General features: G+C 43.9%; 1 protein-coding gene across 2 annotated transcripts in view; it reads left to right on the forward strand.

Annotated features, from left to right (window-relative positions):
* Positions 1–3,953: 3,953 nt before the first annotated feature.
* Positions 3,954–12,949, forward strand: part of LOC141133019 (neuropeptide Y receptor type 1-like) — a 37,705-nt gene continuing 28,709 nt past the window's right edge. Inside the window, exon 1 of one of the 2 annotated variants that reach the window (XM_073622080.1) lies at positions 3,954–4,372. The gene's annotated coding sequence lies outside the window, so the exon portion shown is untranslated. Of the gene's footprint in view, positions 4,373–4,760; positions 4,925–12,949 lie in introns of those variants that run through there. The other variant, XM_073622079.1, reaches the window with a different exon arrangement.

Raw genomic sequence — 12,949 nt, forward strand, 5'->3', positions numbered from 1 at the left:
TACTGTGCTAGCATTTTGAGGCCTCAAGAAATGTGATTGGTCGTCAGTACATTAGGACTGATCAATTTTCAAATATATACAGTACCATAGTTTGTAGGCACTATAACGTTCACACAAACCAATAATTATACACTTATTGGGATTTTTTTAACCAAAGACATGTAGCAGCATACATATTGACATAAATTTATGAAGAAATTTGATTTTATTGGATATGTTTTATAACAGAAAGTATAAAATATAGTTTTTTTCAGAATTTTCGTTTATATAATAAAAAATAAAAAACCCAGTGGTGATCACAAACCCCCAAAAGAAAGCTCTATTTATGTGAAAAAATTATAAACCTTTTATTTGTGTACAGTGTTGCATGACTGCGCAATTGCCAGTTGAAGTAGCGCAGTGCCTAATAGCAAAAAATGCAGTGGTCATGAAGAGGTTAAACCTTCCAGAGCTCAAGTGGTTAAGGTGGTTGTAAAGGCTCAAAATTGAATGCTTCTATGCATGAAGGTAAAAAAACCTTCTGTGTGCAGCCCCCCCCCCCCTCCACTAACACTTACCTGAGCCCCATTGTGATCCAGCGATGTACACAAGAACCTCGGCTCTCCTGGAATTCTCCATCCTCATTGGCTGAGACAATCACAGCCAGTGAGCCAATGATGAGAGAGGGGTCAGGGCCAAGCTGTGGCTCTGTGTGTGAATGGACACGCAGAGCAGTGGTTTAGAAGTGAGCCTGCCTGGGTGCCCCATAGCAAGGTGCTTGCTTTGGGGGCACTAGGTAGGAAGAAGGGGCCAGGAGTGCTGGCAGGGGAACTGCAGAAGAGGAGGATCTGGGACAGATAAGTATAGCATGTTTGTTATTTTTAAAAATAAAAAAAGTTGCCTTTAATAGATCAGTTTTTATTTGCGCATGTAAAACCTTTGTCCCAAAAGGAAAAAACTGTTTGCTGTAACTGATTATAAAGTGTGATCTGGAGTTTGGCTTCAATTTGTTGGAAAATCAGTCTGTATATGTAGCAAAGCATGCTTGTTATACTCACTGTGGAACCTAAGGGGTTGATCCTCTGCATTGTGTAAAAAGGCTGTTTGATCCTGTCTTCTCTGATCCTCCCCCTTTTCCACAGTCCCCAATCCATCTCCTGATAGAACAGAGCCTTGGGGGCAAGCTGCACATACTCAGTTTGGTGTGTATTGCTAGTGAGTTTTTATTCTTTTTCTTGGGAGGGTGCATGTGATCAGCAGCACAGGGCCAATCACTACTGTCCAGACAGAGGGTCAAGGGTCCTGCAGCCTCATAGGACAATCATAGGAGAATGAAAACTCCTCCTACAAGCTTTTACCAGTGCTCTGCTAGACACTGATAGAAGTCACAAGATTGCTCTAACTGCTATATACTGCTGATGATAAAAGGTATTTAGCAGTTTATATTTACTAAAACTATTGCATTTCCATGTTCTGTGTACTGTGGGGGACCAGATATATATACAGAATGCAGGCTCCTGGGTTTAGCAACACTTTAACACTACCCTCACCCCTTGCTGAAAATGCTGCTGTCTGCTGTGCCTCCGATGTTCATTCCTCCAGAGCTAAAGTGATTGTAAAGTCTCAAGGTTTTTCACCTTAATGTATTCTATGGACGCAGCAGCGGGATTTGGGAGCGCGCCCGCACAGGTGCCCCGATGAAAAGTGGCTTTCCATGGGGGGCACCCAATGAAGGGGAGGAGCCAGGAGTGGCAGAGGACCCCCCCAGAGGAGGAGAAACTGGGCTGCTTTGTGCAAAAACCTTGTACAGAGCATGTAAGTATAACATGTTTGTTAATTTTATTAGACAAAAAATGAACCTTTACAACCTCTTTAAAGTGATTGTAAAGTCTCATTTTTTTTTTTTGTTAAAAATAATTAGCATGTTATACTTACCTTCTCTGTGTAGTGTATTTGCACATAGCAGCCCCGATCCTCTTCTCAGGTCCCTCTTCTGTGCTTCAAGCAGCTTGTTATGGGGGCACCTGGGCCATTCAGACTCGGAACCATGGCCCGAAACCACCTTCTTTCTCTCCTCATTGACTGGCTTACTTTGATTGACAGCAGCAGGAGCTAATGGCATGGCACCAATGAGGAGCCCGAGACAATCCTACAACATCGCTGGATCTAGAGGGACCTCAGGTAAGTATTGGGGGGCTGAGAGGGGCTGCTGCACACAGAAGGCTTTTATCTTAAAGTGATTGTAAAGTCTCTCTTTTTAAAAAAAAAATAACAAACATGTCATACTTACCTGCTCTGCTTATCTTCCCGGGTCCCTCTTCGGTGCTTCTGGCCCCTCCCTCCTGTTGAGTGCCCCCACAGCAAGCAGCTTGCTATGGAGGCATCCGAGCTGAGCTGCAGCTCCGTATGTCCATTCAGACACGGAGCTGCTGTTTGGCCCTGCCCCCTCTCTCTCCTGATTGGCTAACTGACTTTGATTGACAGCAGCGGGAGCCAATGGCGCCACTGCTGTGTCTCAGCCAATTAGAAGGGAGAGTCTCGGACAGCCAAGGGACTCGTGGACATTGCTGGATAGAGATGGGGCTCAGGTAAGTATAAGGGGGGCCCAAGGGGGCTGCTGCACACAGAAGGTTTTTTATCTTAACTGCTTCGAATGAGGGCTACAGCACAGACCTTAATTGCCGGGAGGCTGTCAATAGACGTCCTCCCGTGCATGAGCTGCCTGCGTGCCCCCTGCGGGCCGCGCTCTGTGATCACCGAGTCAATGAGACTCGGCTAATCACAGATCAGAATATGGGTCCGACGATGGCCCCTTACCACATGATCAGCTGTCAGCCAATGACAGCTGATCACACGATGTAAACAAAGGATGGCAATCGGCTTTTATTCTGCTCGCGCCGACAGCGTCAGCAGAAAAAAAAACAGTCGATCAACGGCTTGTGTCAGAGGGACAGCAGTCCTGGAGAGGGTAGGACATCACCCGAGTATCTGTGCCCACCAGTGCCGCCTGCCAATGCCCACCTGTGCCACCTATCAATACCCACCTGTGCCAACTATCAGTGCTGCCAAACCCGGAGAGGGTGAGACATCACCTGACTATCTGTGCCCACCAGTGCCGCCTGCCAGTGCCCACCTGTGCAAACTATCAATGCCCACCTGTGCCACCTATCAATACCCACCTGTCAGTGCCCGTCATTGCCTCATCATCAGTGCCACTTATAAGTGCTGCCTATCAGTGTCACCTAGCAGTGCCCATCAGTGCAACCTATCCATGCCCACCTGTGCCACCTATCAGTGCTGCCCATCAGTGCCTCGTCATCAGTGACACTTATAAGTGCTGCCTATCAGTGTCACCTAGCAGTGCCCATCGGTGCCACCTATCAGTGCCCTTCAGTGCCACCCATCAGTGTCCACCAGTGCCACCTCATCAGTGCCCACCAGTGCCACCTCTCAGTGTCCATCAGTGCCGCCTTATCAATGCAGCCTATAAGTGCCCATCAGTGCAGCCTCATCAGCGCACATCAATGAAGGAGAAAAATGACCTGTTTGCAAAATTTTATAACAAACTATAAAACTGTTTTGTTTTTCTTTTTCAAAATTTTCGGTCTGTTTACGTTTTTTTAAGCAAAAAATAAAAAATCCAGCAGTTATTGAAAATCACTAAAAGAAAGCTCTATTTCTGTGAAAAAAAATGATAAAAATGTAATTTGGGTACAGCGTTGCATGACCGCGCAATTTTTATTCAAAGTGTGACAGCGCTGAAAGCTGACAATTGGTCCAGGCAGGAAGGGGGTTTGAGTGCCCAGTAAGCAAGTGGTTAATGCATAGACTGTATTAAGATAAAAAAAAACCTTCTGCCTGTACAGCCACTTTAAGTCCCACTAATACAGGAGGTGTTTTACTGACCTGATCACCAGGTGAAAGCAGAGGGCGGAGAAGATAAAACCAATGCAGCCACCACAGTCCAGATCTGGCCCTAGCTCTACAACTGATTTCTGAAAACTGGAGCTAATGTGGAGCTCAAAGCAACCAATCAGCTTTCATTTTCACATGTAACAAGGTGACTGGTTGGTTCCTGTGTTCTACAGATCCAGTTGTGCCCACCAATCCCCCCTCAGGGACCATCTGAGAGCAGGTACAGGTATAATGTAGGAGGACATTGAAGAGGAAGGTGCTGGAGCCTAGATGAACAGATTGTGTCTCTGTGTATTTTCTGCATGAAGCAGTAAGAGCAGACTGAGCAGATTGGATGAATATGGGAGCAGGAATAGCTGCGATCCTGGAGACACAGCAATGTATGAAGAGCAGAGCAATGTGATGAGCTCAGGAGCGGCGGAGGGCGCTGGATGGATGTGGATGCGCTCGCTGTGTGCACACCCGGGAACAGCAGAAGGTGTGAGAAGGATTCGGAATAATTTGTTTTCTGTTGCTGGCAGATTCCAGATAAAAAAGAATTTGGTTTCCTAGCAACAGCAGCTGATTTCCCATAATGAGTCTGTCCGTCTGCTGAGATCTCTTCATTTCTCCCGCAGAAGCTGCAAGCTTTCCTCCAGTGAAGCCAATCTCCGGGGGGCTGTTGGGGGTCTGAGCTCACATCGGGGAGCACAGTGCTGACACACAGGTATTGTTAGGGAGAGCAGGGAGCACCGGCTGCTAGGGAGTGTAGAAGAGAACTAGTGATAAGGGGTTAAGAGGAGAGAATGTCACCATCAGATAAGGGGGAGAGGTGAAGAATAGGGGGCAGCAGAGCGATCAGGGGGTGGGTTGGGGTGGGGGGGGGGGGGGGACCACAAGGGCAGAAGAGTGAGCTAGCTAGTAGGAGTCACCCAGCTAGTAAGCACACATCACATCTGATAGCTCTCTCCTCCCTCCTGGTGCCTGGCTGCCTCTCATCCTCTTCTCTGGACACCTGATACCTACCTACTGACTCTCCTGAATTACACAGGTAAGTGACTCTCTTTGTGTGTCGGTCACGATCTTGAACCCTTTCTGGTCTCCTGAGGTCCAAACTCCTAGGTATCCTCTTCCTATCTACCCTCTGCAGCCCATGGACCACTCATAATCTTCACAACAACCGTCAGATACCTAGATACCTTTCCTTCAACATAGCCCTCCATCTCTCCTGTCTTATTAACAGTTTCATGGACAGTTGTGTCGGTCTTATACTCCGCAGAGGCAGGAGGTATGTGATATGGTGAGAAATGGAGGCTCAGCTAGAGAAAAAACTTGACGTCTAGATCAGATTTTCTCAATCTTTTTTTTTTTTTGTCGTGGAGGAATCCTTGAAACAGTTTTCAGGTCTCAGGGAACCCTTAAATAGAAAATTCAGGGAAATAGAATTGTAGGTAATAATTATGAAATTACATTAATAATAATAATGGCCAAAAGAGAGTGAAGACTGCACTGACACTTTTTGGAAAATGTAGAGGGAACATTCATTGTTCTGATCAGTGTAGAAGTAACCCTTTACAGTGTTGGTTGGTGTGGAAGTGACCCTTTACATTGTTGGTCAGTTCAGAAGTGATCCCTTGCAGTGGTGGTTGGTGTAGAAGTGACCCCTTACAGTAGAGTTCAATGTAGAGGTGTCCCCTTACATTGGTGGCCAGTGCAGAAGTGTTCCCTTACAGTGGTGGTTGGTGTAGAGGTTACCCCTTACAGTGGTGGTTGGCATAGAAGAGACCTCTTACAGTAGAGTTCAGTGTAGAAGTCTCCCCGTACAGCAGGGTTCAGTGTAGAAGTGTCACCTTACATTGTTGGTCAGTGTAGAAGGAACCCCTTACAGTAGGGTTCGGTGTAGTAGTGACTCCTTACATTGTTGGTCAGTGTAGAAGGAACCCCTTACAATAGGGTTCAGTGTAGTAGTGAGTCCTTACATTGTTGGTTAGTGTAGAAGGAAACCCTTACAGTAGGGTTCAGTGTAGAAATGTCCCCTTACAATGTTGTTCATTGTAGGGACCCCTTACAGTAGGGTTCGGTGTAAAAGTGTCCCCTTACATTATTGTTCAGTGTAGAAGGAACCCTTTACAGTAGGGTTTGGTGTAGAAGTGTCCCCTTACAATGTTGGTCAGTCTAGAAGGGAGCCCTTACAGAAGGTTCAGTGTAGTAGTGACCACTTCCTTTGTTGGTCAGTGTAGAAGGAACCCCTTACAGTAGGGTTCAGTGTAGAAGTGTCCCCTTACATTATTGGTCAGTGTAAAAGGGACCCCTTACAGTAGGGTTCAGTGTAGAAGTGTTCCCTGGCATTGTTGGTCAGTGTAGAACAGACCCCTTACAGTAGGGTTCAGTGTAGAAGAGTCTCCTTACAATGTTGGTCAGTGTAGAAGGGACCCCTTACAGTAGGGTTCAGTATAGAAGCGACCCCTTACATTGTTGGTCGGTGTAGAAGTGACCCTTTACTTTTGTGGTTAGTTTAGAAGTGTCCCCTGGCATTAGTGGTCACTGTAGAATTGTCCCCTTACATGTTGGTTAGTGTAAAAATGAAGTGAACCCTTACGGTAGTGGATGGTGTGGAAGTGACCCCAAATGGTGGTCATCAGTGTAGAAATGACCTCTTACATTTGTGGTCAGTGTAGATAGAAGAGATCAATCTGCCACTGCTCTTTTCTCTGGGAACCGTTTGCAACCACTGGAGGACCCCTGTGGTTCCACGCAACCTTGGTTGAGAAAAAGTGGTCTAAATAATAATATTTCACCACCTACCATCTTAATTATTTGGATTGTCTTATTGCAGCACAATTGGTAAACGTCCTCTAAGCAGGTGACATCAGCATAATTAAATGGCCAGTATATCCTAAGCCGATATTCAGATTTGGGTAGATGCCAGTAGTTTCAGTTAGCTTTTTATGTCTTAAGCTGGCTACACATTATACAATTTTCTTGTACAATTTTCCTTTAGATTTACTAAAACCATATAATATGAGGTCAACCTGAACACTTTCAAATTGCAATCAAGCAGGCCCTTGCACTACATAGTTGAAGGTAAATCTAAAGGAAATTGAACAAGAAAATTGTATAATGTGTAGCCAGCTTTAGGAACTCCCGTGGTAAGATTCCCTGAGCCCGCATGCTGTAACCATTAGAAGAGGTGGCTTTCACTATTTGATTTTCATGTTTTTTCCATATTAGAGAGAATGCAGCAGGAGGGGTAAGACTCCTCCAGTTGCAGCAGGAAGATGCTCCACAAGGGAGCAAAGCCAGAATCTCTGAGAAGGTGGTCTCTACGATGTATAGGAATCCAGGGAGTGATTCATGCTGCTGACATGTAGCCAACAATGAGAAATCAAGCTTGGATAGCTGTAATAGGAAAAGCTGGCAGGGGTCATTGAAAATGAGAATAGTTGTGAGTCTATAAATATTTATAGTTTATATTTATAAAAAAAAATGGAATAAAATGTCACTAGCATTCTAATTCCCATTGTAAATTCTTAGTATGTTGATTTCCTATTATAGTCAGCTCCATCTAGTGGCCAAAATATGATTTTCCTAATTGAGGTATTTCAGGAATAAAAAAAGCATGATGGCAGCTAGATGGAGCTGACAATCATAGGAAATCAACATATTGAGCAAAATACAGTTAGAATTTGTGATGGCTTTGCGAGCCTGTGACATACAATGCGCCATCATTTTTTATATATGTAAATAGGCCCCATGGTGTTTGCCTGCTGCTCTGCAGCTCCTAGTTGATATAGTGCCTTGGGGTTAACTGCTGTACCCCTATCTATTGATATCACCAGGTCAAGCTGTGTTCTCTGCCAATGATAGAACAAAAAAAAACAGCTTTGGATATCCTGCTTAAAAGTCAATCAGCTTTAGATAAAATTACATTTAACTGTTAATAAATTATGCTGCCGGAGTGCATAACTGAAGAACACCAAAGGAAAAAAACTAAGAGGTAAATGTATTTCGGAAAAGGTGTGATTGTGCATGAGTGCAACTTTTTTTGCACCAGGGACCGGTGGTGGTGGTGGTGGGGGGGAGGGTTGTTTGCTGGGCAGTTGGTGATGGCATATTCACAGAGTCAGTCCTCAGCCCTCATTCACAACCTCCCTTTACAGCACAGTCCCCCCTTTATATCAGTGTCCACAGCCCCCCTTTACATTACAATTCCCCCTTTAAAGCAGTCCCACAGTGTCCTCGGTTCTCCTGCACATCACAGCCCCCCCTTTGCGTGACAGTGCAGTCCCCTGTACATCACAGTGTCCCTTTAGAGTGCAGTCTCCTTTACATTAATGTAATGCGGACTGCACTGTAAAGGGGGGGGGGGATATGATGGGAAGGGAACTGCACTGTAAAGGGCCGCTGTGATGTAAAAGGGCACTGTTATGTAAAGGGGGGCTGTGAAGTGAAGGGAACTGCACTGTAAAGGGCCACTGTGATATAAATGGGACTGAACTGTAAAGTGCCCCCAGTAATCACAGCCCCCCCCCCCCATCACAGCCCCCCCCAATCACAGCACCCATAGCAGTAGTCATGCCCCCCCCCTTTTCTCTCTACTCACCGTGCCCCTTTTACTCTCTGTCTCCACTGCATAGTCCTACCTTCAGGAGGGCAGAGGCAGGATTCAACCTGTGTATCCTCTCCAGGGTCTCCCACTTCACCAATGATGTCATCCTATCATCAGAGCAGAGGGTGGGAAGAGCTGCAGATCTGGACAGCAGTTGGAGCTGCCCAACTTATCATATTAAAGTGGTTGTATACCCGCACATCAAAAAAATTTCATTAATTAATTTTAAAAAACCCTGCAAGGCAAAGGCATAATGAGTTAGTATGCACCGCATACTAGCTCATTATGAAATACCTTAGATCGAAGGCTCCGTATCGCAGCCCGGTCTACGCCAAGGGAGCTGACATCTTGCCCTCTGCGTTTCTTCCAGGTTCGCGGCTCCGGCGCTGTGATTGGCCGGAGCCGCGATGACGTCACTCATGCGCATGCGTGCAGGAGTCTTCTTCCTGGCAAGATCTGCCGGACCTTCAGCTGTGCATTCAGAGCGCATGCGCTGCTGACGTCAGCAGCTGCATGCAAAGGGAATGTCTCCTAAACCGTACAGGTTTAGGTGATTTTAATTTTACCTACAGGTAAGCCTTATTATAGGCTTACCTGTAGGTACAAATGACAAATTAGGGTATACAACCACTTTAACAAGCAGGTGATTACCCGCTTGTTAATATGGAAAGACTCCCGCTCTCTCAAGCTCCTCTCGCCCCCCTGCTGATAGGAAGGTGGAGCAGGAGAAGAGAGACAGGCATGGCCGCATAGCGGGAGGTGAGCGGCGACAGTGGTCTGTGATAGTCCTATCCGGACCATGGTCACCACTTACCTCCCACTATGTGGCCCGGTCATCAACTGGCTACGAACCTGTACCTGTCTGCGGCCCGGGGGGGTTGGGTTGGGGACCCCTGATGTCCAGGACACAATATGTAATAGGAAACCTCTCAGACCTACATCTTATGACAGTTGTTATGTCAGTTGTTAAAACAGAGGCTCAATCAATGACTTTCATAGCAAGTGTAGAATCTATGTCCAAGGATTACACAAGCAGAATGACTTTCACAGGTTAGGAGATTTAGTTAAGTACATATGGTTGTCCAGACTTCATTTCATCTAAGGTTAAAAATATATATATTTTTTTTCTGACAATTCTTAGAAAGTATTTTACAGTAATTATTGTAAATGATAAAAAAACTGGCAAATCTATGAGAGGAATCTGGAGGAACTCTCGTGTCCCGTGGCTATTTTTCACATTGGACGTGTTCTTGAATTAGAGAGATCAACTTGTGTCCTGCCTTTATAATTGATGAAAATCCTCCTGGGCAAAACTACAATCGTGAACAAAGGCACCAATTAATCAAAGAAGACACAGTGATTAATTAGCAGAAGAGATAATCCTACATGTACATAAAAGTGGATGTAGACGCCACTGAACGGTTGGACAGTCATGCATGGTCCAACTGCTTCACAATAGGCTCAGATCAGGAAGCTAAAACGCCAGGATAAGGAACCTTAGTTTAACCATTTCCCCTCCGGAGCAATATTTTCATTTTTCCCCACACATTAAAATCTGTATTTGTATTTGCAAATTTATATATAATGCAGAGGACCTGTAGAAGAAAAAAGATGGTAAGATGGTAGTTGCATTTTGTTTATTTTGTATGGTACTTATGCAATTGTTTATTAAATCTATATTTTCAGTAAACAAAATACTAAAATGAATTTAATTGCACACAAACACATTTACTACACAGTTTCTTTGTGTGAAATAAAAGATGAGATTGTTGAGTTAATAGATACCAAGTACATCAAGTCTCAAAACTGCATGTACCCACAAAACAGCAAATAATGTAAGTACCCAAAATTAACAATAGGTGGCTCTTTAACCACTTCCGGACCGGCTCATGCTGATATACGTCGGCACTTTGAAGAGGGATATCGTTGTTATGGCAGGAGCTAGCTACCATAACCCCGATATCCTCTTCTTCAGTGAGCGGCCTGGTTACAGATAAAAGTGGTCTCTGCGTCGGATTCGCTGCAAGATCACTTTTATCAGCTCTCCGGTGCCCTCCGCTGCTTACTGGAGCCATCAGTAGCAGTGGAGGCGATTGGGTCCTCTCCCTGGCTTGCTATGGAGACCAGTGAGGGGAAGATGGCCCCCACCCGTCTCCATATCATTGCAGGGCGGAAGAGACGTCAAAACGTCACTTCCGCCCATAGCTCTTAAAGCAACATTTTTTATTTTTTTTTAATGACATTTCATTTTTTTATTTTTTTTATTGCATTTTAGTGTAAATATGAGATCTGAGGTCTTTTTTACCCTAGATCTCATGCTTTTTTACAAGGGATGGTTACATTCCTTGTAATAGGAATAAAAGTGACACACTTTTTTTTTAAAAGAACAGTGTAAAAATAAAAAATAAAAGGTAAAATAAATAAGAAAACAAAATGTATTTTTAAACTCGCCCCATCCCGCCAAGCTCGCGTGCAGAAGCGAACGCATACGTGATGAAATAATTCTAGCCCTAGATCTCCTCTGCAACTCAAAACATGCAACCTGTAGAATTTTTTAAACGTCGCCTATGGAGATTTTTAATGGTAAAAGTTTGTCGCTATTCCAAGAGCAGGCACAATTTTGAAGCTTGACATGTTGGGTATCGATTTACTCGGCATAACATTATCTTTCACAATATCAAAAAAAAATTGGGCTAACTTTACTGTTGTCTTATTTTGTAATTTAAAAAAAGTGTATTTTTTTCCAAAAAAAGTGCACTTCTAAGACCGCTGCGCAAATATGGTGTGAAGAAAGTATTGCAACGACCGCCATTTTATTCTCTAATGTGTTAGAAAAAAAATATAATGTTTGGGGGTTCTAATTTTCTAGCAAAAAAACCTGTGTTTAACTTGTAAACAACAAATCTCAGAAAGAGGCTCAGTCCTTAAAGTGGTGTTCCGGACGAAATTATACTTTTTAAATAAAAATACCCCTATAATACACAAGCTTAATGTATTCTAGTAAAGTTAGTCTGTAAACTAAGGTCTGTTTTGTTAGTTTATAGCAGTAGTTTGTTATTTTATAAACTTACAGCAGGCCGTGGCCATCTTAAGTGTGGGCATCTGAAGCCAGACTGTATTTCCTCCTGGATCTCATCCTTGCAGATCTCGCACATGCTCAGTGCAGCACAAGCAGTGTAATAGGTTTCAGGTCAGGTTTCAATAGCAACGGCAGTTTCAGAGGAAGTTGCCGCCCCTTCCCAGAAGGCATTGCAAGCAGGAAATGATGCGATGGGCCGCAACCAGGGAGGAGGAAGTGAAAAATGAATACAGCAGATATACAGTAGGTGCTGAGAAAAAAAATTAAAAAATATCCAATTTGTTTACAGTGCACAGTTTAGTGAGGGATGCTGAAGAGTTGTAAAAGTGGGTGGAACTCCACTTTAAGTGGTTAAATGCATTTACAGCTAATCAGTTTAGAATAAACTGTAAATGAGGGACATAGAATTATTGTCGCACTCCAGCATTCACAGAGATATATAACATGTGGAGCAATCACTGTTTACATACACAGGTGTGCCCTATGCATATGTTTGCATATGTGTATGAGTGTGCACAGGGCAATGGTATTTCTTTTAATTTAATTTAATTTTTTTACTGTTTTTGATTTTGTTTTTGTGTTAGAACTATATTGCTAACATAAGTGGGCTAACAAGTACCCTATGTGAAATGATTGGGTAGGAGACCAGTTTTCTTTATGGAGACATCAGGTGTCTATTATATCCACAATGTCATTCTTGCCCTCTGCAGCTGATCAAGCACAGATCATGGTTAATTAGCTGCTTCCTTGACCACAGGAGTCAGGAATTTACAGCTCCAAATCTAGAAATGCTCAAAGCTGAGTGTTTCTGTCTTCATATATGTAACAAGCCCCTTGCTCCCTCGGTTCCACTCTCCCGACACTCCTCTGCAGCTATAGAATCAGATTGCAACATCTGATGGATCGGTCATCCAATGCTCCAGGATTAGAACTTCAGCTATGTGCCGTTCTAACCCAGTTGTGATAGCTCAGAACAAACACCAGGCAGGCTGTATGTAAGTTCAAACAGGAATCTATCTTTATTGACAAAATACAGGCTTTTATACACTCAAAGTGGAGGTGCAGACCTCCTGCTCATATTACTCTAACAATACAGCTGTAACCTAATTAACCTAATTAACATGAGCTAATTAACTAATCCCTTTAGACAGCCTAGGTGACTCAGACATGACCGTTAGGCCAGACTGGCCGTCTTGTAGTTCAGAAAATCCAATCAACATTATCACAATCAACATAGACTCTTCTTCACACAATAGCAGAGTTTATTAACACAAATAACCATGGGGATCTAATGACTCTTAGATCCCATAGTAGACTTATTTACAATACACATTTTAGCAGACAATAGACAGACAGGTGTTGGAATTTACATCAGCATCTCCTAACAG

The sequence above is a fragment of the Aquarana catesbeiana genome, linkage group LG03 (genome assembly GCF_042186555.1).
Source record: "Aquarana catesbeiana isolate 2022-GZ linkage group LG03, ASM4218655v1, whole genome shotgun sequence".
NCBI classification, from domain to species: Eukaryota; Metazoa; Chordata; class Amphibia; order Anura; family Ranidae; genus Aquarana; species Aquarana catesbeiana.